This window comes from Triturus cristatus, chromosome 11 (genome assembly GCF_964204655.1).
Source record: "Triturus cristatus chromosome 11, aTriCri1.1, whole genome shotgun sequence".
Classification (NCBI taxonomy): Eukaryota; Metazoa; Chordata; class Amphibia; order Caudata; family Salamandridae; genus Triturus; species Triturus cristatus.
The window spans coordinates 597630923-597648283 of record NC_140594.1 but is presented as its reverse complement, the minus strand read 5'-3'; positions in this window follow the sequence as shown (position 1 = coordinate 597648283).

Here is a 17361-nt window from a genome sequence, read left to right as displayed (position 1 = left end):
TTCGTACTCTTTTAACAAAAAACAAAAATAAGACGTTTTACGCCACAATCGGATGGCATCATCTATGCCACTAGGAGAACCCAAGACTCTGCAAAGCTGGGTACGCTAGAGGTTGCCTTGATTGAGTCGAATTGTGAGTCTCATAATAAAGTTTGCATCATCAAATTCATATGTTGGTACTGGGAGCAGGATCAAATATCCCTCCGGAAGGAACTCCTACACTCGGGTTCAATTAGTTTGAAGATACAGATAAAGATGGTCTAAACTAGGATACCATTGAAACGCGTTGATGCCTGTACACCATAAATCCACTCAGTGGGCTGTTACACTAGATGCTGACGGACTGTAATATATCAGAGTTTAGCCCCAACTTTGCTCTTTATGGATATTGTTTTTTATGACAAAGAGCAGTGTCTCTTTTTTAGTACTATCGCCGGTTTTTAACTTGTCTATTTGCACTGTATTTGTAATTCAATGTGGATTCATATAACTATGCTGCTGTTTCTTTGCGCAATATATGCTGTATGACAAATTTTTGTAACTTTGGGATATTTTCTTTAATGAACTGTTTATACAGCTTTGCAATTTACTTTGATGTGTGAGTACACTGCTTTTTTGGTTACAACGGTAACCCTAAAGATTCGATGTTTGTAATTTGATTGGTGGTGTGTAAAAATTGGTGGTGAAGTAGTTTCCAAAGGACAATTCTTTACCTATTGTTATCTACAAATAGTATTGTCCAGTTTCTTTCCTCCTTTCTACTTACTGTATTGTGTCATGTTTTGATCAGTGTGCCTACAGAGTAGATGCCTGCTCCACAATGATCAATGAAGCCCTTAGTTTAATTAATATGGGTAAGTCTGTTTGTATTGAACTGCTATCACACATATGCTGCATGAACGTCCAGGTTTTCCTGACATGTTGTGAGTCATGTTGATCTCGATACTGGTACTAGACACAGACACTATCACTTATAGAAATCCTTTAGTGTGTTCAGTGCAGAGTTTACATTCTGGTGCTTGAAATAATGTTTAGTAGGCTCTGACGTGGTAGGGTGTCTAAGTTTTACCCTTTAAAAAAAAAAGAAGGATCAGATGCATATTAGCAGGTATTTCTACCTATATCACTTATAGGATCACTATAACCTGATCACGGTTTTGTATTAATTTGTACTGGATATGTGAATTTGTACAGGTACACTTCAGACCAGATGGTAATACGGTATGGATAACTTCCATCTCTCTACAACAGTGCATGTAGTGCATGACTACAACAGTTGGGGAGTTATTTTCCTTTTTAAACTGACAAATACCTTTTAACCTATAGAGGCATAGAGGTAGACAAGATAGGTCGAAACATGTTGGTAGCTTTCCATCTTTAAAATGGTCGGATTAATCATTACATTTGAACCATTTACCTTACTTTCATCATTTTAACCGAAACCAGGGTTACCCAGGACTAAAGGGAATTCCTTCGGGTATACCTCTACATAATTTTTATCCCATTTTCTTCTTTTTTCTGTTTCACAATCCCAACAGGACCACAGGTATTGTCCGGAAAGAGTCATGTTAGAACTCCCAAGCCTCATCCACTTGGTTGAATCTGCTGGAGTGGTACCATCCTACTCCAGTGTGAGAGGATGCATCTGATGAAGAATGCCACAATACGTTGTGGGTGAGACACCCTCACAAATATCAGTTTGATGACCTGGTACAAGCATTCCCTCACTAAGTCTGGACTAGTGAGACACTTGTGATGTACGCTCAAGTATTTTGTGTGAGAATATGACTGGATCAGGAGGACATACTTGAGTATATTCGTCTTGACTCTCCTGTGGTGACAAGCTTGGCTGCATACACAGAAATAATTGCATGGGGCAAAAAGAAAAATGTATTCTTAATAAATGTATTGTCCAAGCGCAAATTGACCTGTTTTATATTATTAATACAATGAACGTCCAAGCTCAAAACAGCCAATATGTGTTTCATGATAAAAATTGCTTCATCAAGGCCCATTTAACAGTTCTAGTAGTCCAGTAAATCACTAAAATAAACACAAAATGAAAAAATGTATCACTAACTAAACATGTACAAAATCAAATAAATTCATTTGTAGTCCTAACAAGTAAAACAGACCAAAACAGTTCTCACTTCCTCAATGATTTATAAATGTCACTCCAAAACACCCATCTAAAACTTATACTGTGCAACATTTACAGACATGGCACAAGAGAGCTGATCAATTCCAACAAGACTGCTGAAAAGACTAAACATATAGAAAAAAAACAAAAAGGTCTCTCCTATCTAATCAAACATATGGCATTCAGATAATATACCAAACAAAACATTCATACATATGAACATTGTTTCTTTAAGAATGTTCTTTCCATTCATTACATTTATTTCCATCAGGTATCACAGTACAAAAAGTTTCATTTTACAGCATCTTTTACCTAAATTTCATCTATATCCATTAAATATCACAGTCAAATAGAAGGTAAAAAAACACATCAGTATACATCTATTATACCAGTGTACTTCTACTAAAGATATGTATGTACCTGCTCATATGCCATAGTTAAAAACCATATAACGTAACATCTTGGATTCCATCAAATATCACTCAAATACATCACAATGTATGATACAATAATTACCTAAATTTGTATTTTCAAACAAGGTTTCCCTCATAGCAGAAATGTACAAAATTTTCAAATGAAAGGCAGTTGTAAGATAAAAAACAAAACATAAAAGAAATAGTAAACATAACAAATCTAACTGCTAATTGGAAGGAAATTACATAACAACTAAAACTACATCATTTCCCCATGAGACTGCATCTCACCTACTATAACGAGAAACATAACCGGCATAGAAACATTCCAAGATCTGTGTATCAGCAAAAGAATACGTGACAAAATGGCCACTTTATGTAGTCTAACACTGCCAAAATGTAGGCCACCATGTGCATCTCGGCTTCGTACCACTCTGTGGTTGAAGTGAGGGACTCTATATTCACACACAACATTAAATCACGCAAAAACGCTATATAATTTAGTAAACATTAGAATGACAAAATTCAACCACAAATACTTTAAACATTTAAAAACTCAATAAAACATAATGAACAAATAGCTTGAATCTAACATCTGAATTCAAGTTAATAAATCATGTCAAAGTAAAAATAAAATAAAATAAGAGCAAAGCAACAGTCAGTATTATACCTACATCTTCATTTGTCACATAAGAATTACTGAACCGTTACTATACCCCTTTTGTTACTTCTCAAATATAATCTTATAAATTAAACATTCAACACAAAGACCATGAACACTTAAAAACACAATAAATCAAAGCTTAGTAACGGTCAGTCTGGAACCTACAACCCTTTGTGCTACTGCACACAAATAATCCTGTAAATTGTATAATAAGTGTGCCAAGGATCTATGTAAGTAAATCTATACAATCAAAACAGCTAAACAAAACATACCAATAACCCAGTGGAATAGAAAATATATCATACTAATTAATCATATCCCTCTAAATATATATAGCAAATAATGTACAATTTAAAGTATAGACATAGAGGTCTCATGAAATCCAAATTTCAGAATGTAACAACTACAGGTAGTCTCAAACCCTAATACTATAAAAACCATAAGTAATTAAACTCAATAAAGCATAATGCACAATTAGTTTGAATCTAACATTTACATTAAAATTAATAAATCATGTCAGAGAAGTACTAAAATGAAAGCAAAGCAGCTGTCGATCTTGAACCTACGTCTTCACTGATTGCATAAGATTTACTTATCCATTACCCTGCCCTATGTGTGGCTACTCAAACATAATCCTATGAGGTGTGTGACAAGGGTCCAAAAGATCATTGAAGCTAACTTCATCAAATCGAAACAGCTAAAAAGAAACATACTAGTAAATCAGTAAAAAAAATGAAGATTCCATAAATATTTATCACCTCCTACTAAAGATATACAGGTAAATGATATATCATACGAAGTGTAGCTGTATAGATCTAAAGGAATACTAATCACAGGGAGTAATTACTACAGATAGTCTTGAACCCTATAGAGATCCTACTGCAATTAAGTCTTTCTTAAGTTTGTCTTAAGTCTGTATTAAGTCTGTCTTAAGTTTGTCTTAAGTCTGTCCTACTACTTTTGTTATTCACAGAAGGCATTTAGTAGTAGTAAAGTTAGGATTTTGTCTTAAGTTTGACTTAAGACAGACTTAAGACAGACTTAAAACAGACTTAAGACAGTCTTTAGACAAACTTAAGACAAACTTAGGACAGACTTAAGACAGACTTAAGACAGTCTTAAGACAGGCTTAAGACAAACTTAGGACAAACTTAAGACAGACTTAAGACAAACTTAGGACAGACTTAAGACAGACTTAAGACAGTCTTAAGACAGGCTTAAGACAAACTTAGGACAAACTTAAGACAGACTTAAGACAAACTTAGGACAGACTTAAGACAGACTTAAGACAGACTTAAGACAAAATCCTAACTTTACTACTACTAAATGCCTTCTGTGAATTCCAAAAGTAGTATGTTTAGGATTTTGTCTTAAGTTAGTTCTGTGAATCGGGCCCTAAATGTATTACGAATAAAAACAATTTTTGCCCGTGCAATTCTTTATGTGTATGAAAATATGATTCTGTGTTCCTGTGGCAGCAGGCAGGCACATCCTGTGGGATCATTTGTTGCTGGTCTACGTAAATCTGCCCCAATTGTGAATTTATTTGATAGTTTGTTTACCCTGTTGCTGTGTAGGATGTTTAGCGCTTTGTGGAGTTTTTGGCTATGATTGTTGAAGACTTCTGAGAGGTGTCTGTCCGGCAAATACTGCCCACGCAAAGAGGTGGCGAGAAGACATGAGGCAGGCTGCAGTAACCAGGCAGGCTCTCACATCACCATGTGCATTTGCTGCTGTGGCCAGTAGATACAAACTAGATTCTGTTTAAACTAGATGTAATGTGACAAGGGGAGCTGTGGGATGGGCTTCAAGCCACTGGCTGACTTTTGCTTCATACACACCTACCACAATAGGCACCAAGGAGCAGCAATTTGGTTGAACAGATCTTCTGTGCTCCAATGGCCTAACTTCTGGCTGCTATATTAACTCTCAACTTAATGTACATTTGCAGCAGAAAGCACCAGTGAACAGTAATATGTTAAGCCAAACCTCATGTGCTGACAGGAGATATAAGGCTGACTTCTGGCCACTAGATTGACTCTCAGCATCATTTAAAACAGTGCAGAGCAGCAATGGATTAAATCAGACCTCAGCTCAGGGAGATGACTGGCTAAGGCATGTGAGCCCAGCAATCCTTAGATGACTGGGGGACTGGGTTTGTGATCTGCTTGGTTCAATAACATTGCTAAGGAAGGAATGGCCTCAAGTGTGCCTGTTCAGGCTGGGCATTCACGCCTCACCCCCAACCTCACTCAAATGCAGCCAACCCAGCCCACTACTAAAATAAAAGCAATGCGGCTTGTAAAAAACACATTCAATTTACATTCAATTAAAAAATATTTTGGTGTAATGACCTACAATTCCAAAAGAGGAACTGCCCCTGATTCTGGGGCACAATAGGTGTGTAGCTATCAATAGCTTAGTGGGTGCAGTTGCTCTGGGGCCCAGATGTCTGAGGTGACCTGTGCTCCCCAATTATTGCTACTTTCCACTACCTACCTAGGTGATGGGGCAGTTTACTTGCTTTCATTAGCATGCATCCCAACAGACCCGATTCAGGCAGGAGACACTTTTTTATGTAACCCAACAATTGCTTTATTTCAGCTGTCTCATGCTGAAAACTTCCTTTTCCTCCATGTTCTTCAAAGGGGAATTGAAGTTGCCGACTTCTTTTTCAAAATCTCCCTCCTTTTAGTTTTAAAATGTCCTCATGTATGCTTTAAGGTCCCTAACATGCTTGCTATGAGTCAGGGCACAGAATACTTACTGTCCTGTGGCACTTCTGGTTGCTGGTTCGGGAAGTTTGACACTTACCAATCACTTTCAGCCTTGGATCAAAGTGCTTTAAGCATTTTTGCGAGTAGCACAGTGACCGGGCTCCAATCTATCATAGAATCCATCAAGGTCTCCACACTCCAATAATCTAATCCTTGCCTTGCCCCAGAGGAGGGGATTTGGAAATTACCAGACTAAGGAGTCCATTGTTTTTGTCCCTGATCTCTCTCTGGAGTAATTCGCTTTGAAAAGCATTGCCTTTATTTCTTCTCCCAGAATCAAGATCTATTCCGTAAAGTGTGGTTTGTAGAAAGTTGTGTCAGACCAGAGGCCTAGCCTGGCATTATATAGAAAGTACATGTAAGACTGGTCACAGACACTGGAACATTGGACCCTATCAAGCCTGCAGTTGTTGAACTAGTCTCTGCATAAATTCACTCTACTTGTAGATTAATCTGCATTATTTTCTAAACATAACATCTCCCACTATCTGACAAGCAAACTACTACTACTACTGAGAATGTGAAGACACCTGCACAGCACAAGCCAAGAACTATAAACAATGTGGTGCAACAAAGCTACCACCGTTACCCGATCCTTTTCAAGCTTTGAAACAAATATCTAAAATGGCATCCCTCCTAGAGTCAAAGAGAATCCAACCATCGTATTCTTCAAAAATTGCCTGAAAAGCTTTGATATTTGATATTTATTAATTTATGTAGCGCCCGAATCACCCCGTTAGCGGTATCTCCGCGCTTAGGACGGTATGCTACAGCCAAACCAGAGGGCCTCAGAAAAGATGTAAAGTGAGGGAGGCTCTGGCAGTCCCGAAGCTGGCGGGGGGAGTTCGTTCCAGAAAGTCGGGGCAAGGTGAGTGAATGCTTTGCCACCCTTGCAAGCCTTTTTAATTCTCGGAGTGCAAAGGAGTAGCTTGGATCCTGATCAGAGGTGCCAAGAGGGAGTGTACTTAGTCAGTTTGTCAGACACGTAGGAAGGCCCCAGACCATTGAGGGCTTTAAAAACAATACAGCCGATCTTAAATTTCACCCGCTTTCTTACAGGGAGCCATCTTGTCAAACAGCCAAAAACAACATTTTTACAAATCATAGGATGCACTGTGACATTGAAAAGAAACTAATGTACTTTCCAAAAATGTTCCACACAAATGGAGTGTTTGCCAAAAAATAAGCAAATGTAATCCTTCTTCTTACAGCAATTGCTAAATTCCATTTATAGTACAAATCACCCATCCATCGCCCAATGCATTTTGCCCCTTTTACATTGGGACCTCTTCAGGGCTGCAACATTACTTTATACATAAATCAAATTGCCAAACTAAGAAGGATTAAAATACCATATTTGTAGGCAAAAGTTTGTGAAAGGACATTGGTTTACTTGCAGGTTTACAGTAACACAGAGTACAGCAAAAGGGTGTTTGGACAAAAATATTGAGTTTTAAATATAGTATGCCATAAATAACATTAAAAAAGACATAAAAATGCTACCAATAGGATATAATATTGTTGGCAATAATATCTGTGTTCTCGGTATGTAATATCGTCTGAATGAATATTGCTGTTTTAATACTGTTTCTGTAATATAGTTGTAAAGATTATCGCTTTTTAATTAATTTAATATGTGTTAGTTAATATATCAATTTTGGGTGTTAGTTCTGTTAGTATAATTGATATGAATTTTAAGTGATTTAGTAATTTATCTTTAAATATAATTAGTTATATATAGTTAAGTAGTCTGTTGTTGGGATAGTAGGGGCGTTAATTAAAATATAAATCATTTACATTTAATAGTAATTAGATTATTGTTGTAAATTAAATACTTAGTTGATTATTAGTTACGCTATTTTTTGGATTGTTGCATTAACTTTTTTACTTTAATGTGTTAATTGTAATGTATTTTGCATTTTTTATTAAACTAAAAGCAAGTTATATTTTAGTAGCAAGCTGTGGCTTTGTATGGGAATAGAGAGGGAAGTTTATTTGAATGTATTATTAAATTGTTTTTATGTTAATTGAATATTAATTATGCAAATTACCATTTTGCTTAATTTTTTAAGTGTTTCATTTGTTATGTTTTATTTTTTATTTTTAGGAATGCTATTAATAATACTGTTATTTTTTGTAAGGTAAAATGGTGGGGATATATTAAATGTCTAGTATGTTAAGTAATGGATTAATTACATATTTTCATTTTAAGTGTTTTTGAAACTTTGTAAATTAAATAATTTGGTATTGATTTTAAAACGTTTTTATCAAGTTAGATAAGTAAATGTTAATTTAAGTAATATTTTATTTTTTATGTATATTGTAATATGTAAAACATTGCGTTGTTGGTTGACTGGAGTGTGAACCCTGGTCAAGCAGCAGCCAAAGTCCTTGTCAGGGGAAGCACAAGCGAACCCCAAATTAACCTGTACTCAATACGCTGATAACTTGGCACAGATCAGTCAGACTTAACTTGGAAGCAATGTGTAAAGTATTTGTGAAACACTTCAAACAGTAATAAAGTTAAAAAAAACACACAGAAAGGATCCCAGTCCAAGTTAGAATAATAGAGTTATTAGTAATAAATAAAAACACAAGACTAAAATGACAAAAATCCAATTAGTAAAACCAGAGATGTGCAATTTCAAAGTTTTTTGTGTGAAAATAGCGCCAACAAGAATAAAGTACCAAATGTTGATATCTGGTCATCCCAGCCCGGGTCAAAGTCACAAGTTCAGACTGACCGCAATGGAGTGTGGGCCGGCTACAGGGACCGAGTTAGGCCTGCTGAACAAAATACCTTAAATCCTAGTTTGAAAAGAGTTGCAAGATCCATGTCAAAGATGCACTGCCGAAGCGATTCACTGGTTCCGAGATGCGGCGAGGCTGCAGTGCAAGGTCCTGCGTCGCCGTTGAGGATTCCATCAATGAGGGCTTGAGGTACAAAGTCTGGCATTGAGAATGCGTTGTGCAGTCAGGGCGATGCGTCCATTCGAAGGAGCTGCAAGGCTGCGATGTGGAGTCTGGCTCGCTGTCGAGTCTGCCTTTGATGAGGGATGTGAGGACTTGCACTATGTATGTGTTGCACAGCTGTGATACGATGCAGGTCTTTATGATGGGTCCAATCCATGGAGCAGAGGCAATGCGTCAGTTCGGCTTGATCCACAGAGCTCCTTAGGCCCACTTCCAAGGGTTCAGGACTGGAGTGACACCACTTGGCAGGAAAGACTCACAGATGGCAAAGCTTAGGTGCTGGGTTTAAGGTTGCTGGAGCCTTCTGACCCTGAGGCTCAAATCTGAAGGGTAGCCACCTAGCCATTGGAGTCACATTAGAATCCTGGGTTCAACATATGCATGTCCAGTCCTTTTCACCCAAGCAGGAGGGCAGCAGGTCAGCAATGCAGGGCAACAGTCGCTCAGAGCAGCAGTCCAGCAGAGTGGCAGCCCTTTCAGTAACACAGTAGTCCTTCTTCCTCCCAAAGTATCCACATGTTCAGAAATGTGCGGAATAGTTGGTGTCTGAGGTCCAGTGTATATACACCCAGTTGAGCCTTTGAAGTAAGGAGAAGCTTCTAGGGGCAGGCCTTTAAAGTTCACAGGTGTCCTGCCTTCCTGGCCCTGGCAGCAGACTAACTACAGGCAGTATGCAGCCCTTTGTGTGAAGGCAGGACACAGCATATTCAAATGTAAGTGGGTCTGTGCCCAGCTCCTCTCTCCCATCCTGTCAGTGATGGGCCATCTGGGCAAACCTAAGCTCCCTATTGTGTGGGGCTGTCTAGGAGGAATACACCAAGCCCAAATGCCATCCATACCCAGTCATGTGACCCAGAGACATGCAGCAGGCACCGCATGGCTTAGGCAGGAAAATGCAAACTTTCTAAAAGTGGCATATTCAAAATTGTAATTTAAAATCTGACTTCACCATCAGTTTGAATTTTTTTTTGCAAATCCAAAGACCAACCATGAACTGGTTACCTGCTCCGATTTGGAAATTACAGATTTGTAAATGTAATAAGGTAACTCCAATGTTATCCTATGATAGAAGTAGGTCTTGCAGTAGTGAAGAACAAACTTAAGAGTTTTTCCCAAGCAGGCCATATAAAACGTAAAAGCATGTGTCCCACTTTTTAAATAAATTGCACACTGCCTTCTGGGCTGTCCAGGGCCTACCCTAGGGATGACTGATACGTATAGAAAAGAAAGGTTTAGGCCTGGCAAAAATGTTTACATTGCCAGGAGGACATGGCAGTTAAAAGATTGCACTGACAGGCTCCAATGGCAGGCTGAGACATGTTTAAAGTGCTACTTAGGTAGGTGGCAGAATAAGTGCTGCAAGCCCACTAGTAGTCTTTAATTTACAGACTCTGGGCACAGTTAGTGCAGCTTTGCTAGGGACTCACAGGTAAATTAAATATGCCAATTGCATATAAGCCAATTCTATCACGTTTCAAGGAGAGAGCACAAGCAACATAGCACTGGTTAGCAGTGGTAATGTGTGCAGCGTCTGAAAGCCAGCAGCAAACAGGATGGTTGAAGGCAAAAAGTTAGGGGATAAACCACGCCAAGGATGCCAGGTCTAATACATGCCCCCCCAGCTAAAAGTGGGGAGAACCAACCAACAGCTTGGAAATGTTCTTCCCTTAGACAGAAAAACCTATAGACACCATCAGCATTGGCAGGGTCTCCCCTAGGACAGTGTTCCATCATAAAGTATTTTCCTTCAAGGGAGATGAACCACCTCAACAGTTTGAGATTCTCACCCCTCGTCTGCATTAGCCATCTGAGAGGTCTGTGATCTGCCTGAACCTGGAAGTGAGCACCACTTAGGTATGGACTCAGCTTCTTCAGCACCCAGACCACTGCAAGGCTTCCCTTTCTACTGCACCCCACCTCTGTTTGTGGGAAAGTCATCTCCTACTAATGAAGACTACAGGTTGGTCCAGGCACTCTTCATTCAGCTGTGAGAACACAGCTCCTATGCCGTGCTCTGAGGTGTCCATCTGGACAATACATTTTTTGTACAAGTCAGGGGCTATGAGTACAGGGGCTGCACACATGGACCCCTTCATGGTAGCAAAAAGCATTCTGGCACGCCTCCATCCAGCTCACCTGTCTGGGATGCATCTTGGAAGTCAGCTCTGTCAAGTGTGCAACAATGGCGCCATACCCCTTGATTAATTTTCTGTAATAATCAGTGAGGCCTAAGAAGGCTGTCACCTCTGTCTGGGTCTTGGGGGGTCCCCAAGCCAAAGTAGTATTAATCTAGACCTAGAAGGGCAGCAAATGTCCTCCTCACTCTAGGTATCCCAAGTAGATCACCGAACCCTGCCCTATCTGGTACTTACCGGTTTTAATACTCAGATAGTCAGGCTTTCTCTCTGCAGAGCATGACTGCATTTCCCTGAGGTAGCACAGGTGGTCTTTCCAGCTAGAACTGAAGTCTGCAATTTCATCCAGATGGGCTGCACTGAAGTTCTCCAATGCAGCCAGAACCTGGTTGATAGACCTCTGAAAGGTGGCAGGGATGTTCTTCAATCCAAAGGGCATCACTCAGAACTTGAAGTGCCCTTCGTGGGTAGAAAACACAGACCTCTCTTTGGCCCCCTCGGTTAAGGCAATCTGCCAGTACCTAGATGTTAGGTCAAACGTGCTGAGGAACCTGGAAGGTCTCAACGATCTATGAACTCATTAGCTATGGGGATGGGGTGTGTGTAAGTCTTGGTGAATGCATTGAGCCCCGATAATCCATACAGAACCTACTTTCTGTGGTGGCATATAGAGGAGCAGCTTGTGGGACCAGCACAATTGAGCTGGGCAAAGGGCTGTTTGAGTGCTCAATAACCCCTAACTCCAGCACTTTGGAGACCTCTTCCTTAATGCTGGCTCTCACCTTTTCAGACAGCCTGTAGCTCATATTGTTCACAGGCCTGCTGTCCCCAGTATCAATATTATGAGTGCCCCAAGTAGTGATCCTAGGATAAGGGAGAAGAGAGAGGCAAACTGCCCCAACAACCGGTGTCATTCTCTCGGCTGATCTATGGTCAGGGTAGGGAGATGGTGGCACCCTCCACTGACCAATTCTGCCCCTTGCAAGAATGGAGGCTGGGAAGAGGTTCACTCTCCTCCTCCACTCCATTATTCGTGTCCAGGAGCATGGTTACTTCGGACCTCTCGTGAAGGGGTTTGAGGCGATTGATGTGCATAATCCTTAAGGGATCCTGTGAGTCTTGAGGCCCACCATTAGATGACCTTACTCTTGCACTCTTTCACCTCATATGGCCTAGACCAATAGTATTGCAGGGTCCTCCTGGGCTTCACAATCTCCATCACCCACAATTTTTAGCCAGGTTGAAACTCGACCACAGTGGCCTTCTGATCATACCACCATTTGATGACCTCCTGACTGGCTTCTAGATTCTCTTGAACATTCTTCCAGAAGCTTCTTCATCTTGGCATGTAGCCGACCACATCCTGGGTGGCTTTCCTGGAACTTTGCTCCCATCCCTCTTTCACCAGACTGAGAGGTCCTCTCACAGGGTACAGGTATACAAGTTCAAAGAGGCTGAAGCCAACCCCCTTCTGTGTTACCACCCTATAGGGCAATAAAACGCATTGCAGGAGGACATCGCATTTCTTCCTCAAGGGCTCTGACAGGTCCATGATCATGCCTTTTAGGGTCTTGTTGAATCTTTCAATAAGCCCATTAGTTTGGGGATGACAATGAGTGGAGAACTTGTAGATTTCCCCACACTTTTTGCACATGGATTTTATGTACACTGACATGAAGTGGGTACCACAGTCAGAGACCACTATGGGTGGGTGATAAATTCTGCTCCACCGGCTGAGTTGGTGGAGTTCTGGATAAATTCTGCCAACTGCTGTGTGGAGGAGTTTTTTCCCATGTGCGGCTAGGCAACAGTAAGTTGGTGAGCACGACTGAGAATTGGCATCCCCTAGCACGATATTCATGCTCTCGGAGGGCAACCGGTGAGATTGCGACTGTTCGCTGTTGGAAAGATGCCTCCCTCTCGAGTAGAAAATCTACCCGAGTGGGAGCAAAATAAACTTGAGAAGCAGTGCCATCTGGCACATTGCATAGTGCTGTTTGCACTGATTTTCCAGCACAGAACAAGCTCCCAGCACTAAAAATCATAGTGAGCAGAGTAACATGCCGATTTTCACCCATTGAACTCCTTGGAATCTCACAGAGTTTTCATGTAACTCCGCAGAATACCACAGAGTGAAACTCCATGAGTTCCACCCACCCCTAGATACCACCTCCTTAGAGTATCCCACATGGTAAAGATTCCCATCAGTGCCCTGGCCACTGCGGGCTCAGTGGCTGATCTCAGAGGTACCGGCTGGCATGGTCTGCCAAAACCAGGATAACCCTGTTGCCAAGGGCTGTCTTGGGGTCCAGAGGCCCAACAATGTTGATGCTCACCTCTTCAAAGGGAGTGCCAATGATGGAGAGACAATGGCTGAAGGGGAGCTTTATGCTTCCCTCCTGACTTTCCACTGGCTTGGCAGGTAAGGCATGCCCTGCACAATGTATCTGAGGCCATCATCATCCGGAGCCGATAAAAGTGAGTGACAAACCTTTCAAAGGTCTTGTCTGCCATAGATGACATGCCAGGGAAACAACATGAGCCAGCTCCAGTAGATAGGCCCTGGGGGACTTCCAACACACAGGTTGCACTAGCCTCAGAAACCTTAGGCTCGCTATACAGGAGACCTTTCTCTCAGAAAATCAGGTGATCCCCAGAGGTGTTGACAGTTGCCTGGGCCTGGGCCTGGCACTGTAGGTCCTCAAGTGTAGGGCACTCCATCTGTGCTTCGCAAAACTCCTCCCTGGTGGGACCCTCTTCCTGCTGCCAGTTGGTCAGCTAAGGTAGGTTCCCCAGGAGGGCAATGTCCTCCCCTGTAGGCTCTAGGGCGCCACCCTCAAGTTCATCCTCCTCCCAAACCGAAGGAGTTTCTTGGGAAGGTTTGCCGTGCCCCGTGCCCTTCCTCTTTCTGGTAGGTATCTAGGCCATTCTTCCAGGCTCCAGGTCTTCTGAATACCCTTTCAGAAGCCCATGGACTATGTAGTCAGGCACACCCACTCAAGCAATCCTACCATCTCCAAGTGGAACCTGAGCTCCACCTCCTTCCAGATGGTGTGCTCTAGGTCATTGCCACATTTAAGCAACAGGAGTAAACCCATAGACCTAGTTGAGATCAGGGTGAAGTAGTATATATGAACAACAATATCTCAACTGGTATTATTTTCGAGACTGGTAGATAAGCATGCACCAAACATCGGCACTTTAAACTAAACTATGAGTCTCCCTAACTTCCTTTCAAGCAATGTTTTTTGCATGCTTACCTACCAGTCTCAAAAATAATACCAGTTGAGATATTGTTGATCATATACACTAGGTCATTTCCAAGCAGACAATCCACAGGCATGGAGAGACTCACATCTTCCCTCAAGGATCCTGAGGCCCACCCTACTTAAAGGTAACCGGAGACACTGAATAGTGACTCACATGGCAGTCGGCTGCAACAACTTGATGGTATGGATTAGGGACTACATGCTCTGAATTCACCAGATGACATGTGACGATTATCAAGCTGGCTCCAGTTTCTCGCAGAGCCTTTACCCTCTGCCAATTGATGGTGACCCACTGCCTGTATTTCTTAGTCTTACTAGGCATGTGAGATTTCTGCTCCATCTCGCTGTCACCCAGGGATACTAGGGTAATCTCTACACTGTCCCCCAAACTATCTGGGGCAATTTCCTTCAAAAGCACGACACTATGCAACCGGGTGTCTGCCCACCGGTGCAGGTTGTGCTCGTTTGGGTCACTTGGCATTCCCCTTGTAGTGCCCAACCTGTTGACAATTATAGTACTTATGGGTGCCTTCCCTGAGGTCTTACTATTAGGGAACCATTTTTTCTTCTGCTCGGGGGAGGGGGGATTGGGGCATCTTAACCCTTAGAGCTAGTTTGGGGGCCTTTTGAAAAAAGCCTTGTTTTTATGCTTGTCTACCTTCTTTCTTCTGGTGGGGACCCTGTCCACTGTTGTGGTGTTCCCCCAGTGCCTGCTTATGGACCGTGAAGATGATCCAGTCTTCCACCTCCTTAGCAAGCTCCCTGGGGTTTGTGAGCTTACTATGAATAAGGTGCTGGTGCAGGTCTGCAAAACAAAGACTGCACATGTGCTCTCTTTCAAACAAATTGTACAGCTCCTGACAATCCTTTACTTCATTGCCCTTCACCCAACCATCCACTGTCTTGCAAAATGAGTCCACACAATCCTCCTAGTGCTGCCAATGCTATACTTTCTGACTAGGGTTTCTTTCATATCTAGGGCAAGTAGGGCTTCCCTTCCCAGGCTAGGGATTTGCTTCCAGAGGCTAGCCCCTAATCCTCCTCAGGGATCCTTATGTATCTGCAAAGTACACCTCGTGTGCTTCAAACCACTTGTCGAGGTCGTCCCTGACATCAAAGTCAGGCACCAGACTTTTGGGGAGTGTGGGCCCTCTTGTCTCCAGAGAGCACTGTAGGAATGCTGGCACCATAACTACTGAACCCTGTGTGTCTGGCCTTGATGTCTAGATCCTTCAGACTCAGTTCATGAGCCCTGGCAGGACGCTCCACTTCAGGGGTCAAGTCAATCCTCTCAAATACAGGTGGCACCATAGGAAGATTTTCTCCAGACCCTTCCATCTCATCATCCTTTCTCTCTGTAGTTCCAACCAGTGACTGGAGGGCTTCTGCCCATGCCCTCAGCAACCTTTGGATCTCCACCTTCCTGGTGGTGCTCTTTGCTGGAAGTTCCCTCTTCCTGAAGAGTTCCTTGAGCTGGGCCACAGTGTAGGCATCCGTGTTGGCTAGCTCAAACTCTATTCTTCCAGGTGTGGTTTCAGGCACAACAGTCAGGGAGAGAATTTTTTTAAACGCAAAAAGGCCAATGAAGGAGAATTTAAAATTTGAATTGGTCTCAGATATGGGATAGTAGTGTACACAAAATCACTGTAGAGCACTGCACAAACACAAGACCAAATCCTCACCACTGATCACCAATGTAAGAAATGGGGTTGTTGTTAACTGTGGTGTGAGCCCTGGTCAAGTAGCAACCACAATCCTTGTAAGGGTGAGGCACAAGCCAACCCTATATTAACGTGTTCTCAAACCTGTGGTAGCTTGGCAAAGAGAGCCAGGCTTCACTTAGAGGCAATGTGTAAATTATTTGTACAACACTTCAAACAGCAATAAAGTGAAAAACACCACACAAAAAAAGCCCCAACCAAGTTAGAAAAGTTGAGTTCTTTTTAATAAAGGAGAAAAAGACCAAAACAACAAAAATCCAATTAGTAGAACTGGAGACATGCAATTTTTAAGGTTTTAGTTAAAATAGCGCTAAGAAGCCCAAAGCGCAAACTGTGTATATCTAGTCGCGCCGGACCTGGACAAAGTCATAAGTTCAGGCTGACCACGATAGAGTGCGGATAGGCTACATGTACCCAGTTAGGTTCGCTGAGAAAAGTACCTTAAATCCTGTTTTAAGGAATGTTGTGAGGATCCATGTCAAAGATGAATCACGTAGTCGAAGTGATGAGTTGGTTCCGAGATGTGGCAAAACTGTGGTGTGAGGGCCAGTATTTCGTCGAGGATCCCATCAACAAGGGCCTGCAATGTGAAGTCCGGCATCAAGGATGCATCTTGCAGTTGGGTGATGCGTTAGTTCTGAGGATCTGTGAAGTGTTGCCGTCAAGGCTGCCATGAATGAGGGTTATGAGGGTCTTTGCGAAGGATGCGACACACAGTTCCAATAGGCTGTGATGAGATGCGGGTCTTTGCGATGGGTCAGTTCTCGTCAGGTTTGCTCTGCGCAGCAGAGGAGGTACGTTGGTTCAGCTAGATCCACAGAGGCCAGCAAAGTAGTCTAGGCCCACTTCCAAGGGTACAGGACTGGGATGGCACCACGTAAACTCACAGATAGTAGAGTCAGGTGCTGGGTTTAAGGTTATTGGAGCTCTCTGTCCCTGAGGCTCAAGTCTAGAGGCCAGCCAACTAGCCATTGGAGTCACTTTAGAGTCCTGGATTCAACAGATGCAGGTCCGGTCCTTCTTACCCAGGCAGGGGTGCAACAGGCAGCAGGGCAGCACAAGGCAGCAGTCTTTTACAGGAGCAGTCCAGCAGAGTGGCAGTCCTCTGACCAGCACAACAGTCCTTCTTCTTCACAGCAGAGTATCCACATGTCCAGAAGATTACTGAAGAGTTGGTGTCTGAGGACCAGTATTTAAATCGGGTTGTACCTTTGAAGTGGGGAGAAGCTTCTGAAGGCATGTCTTTGAAATGCACAGGTGTCCTGACTT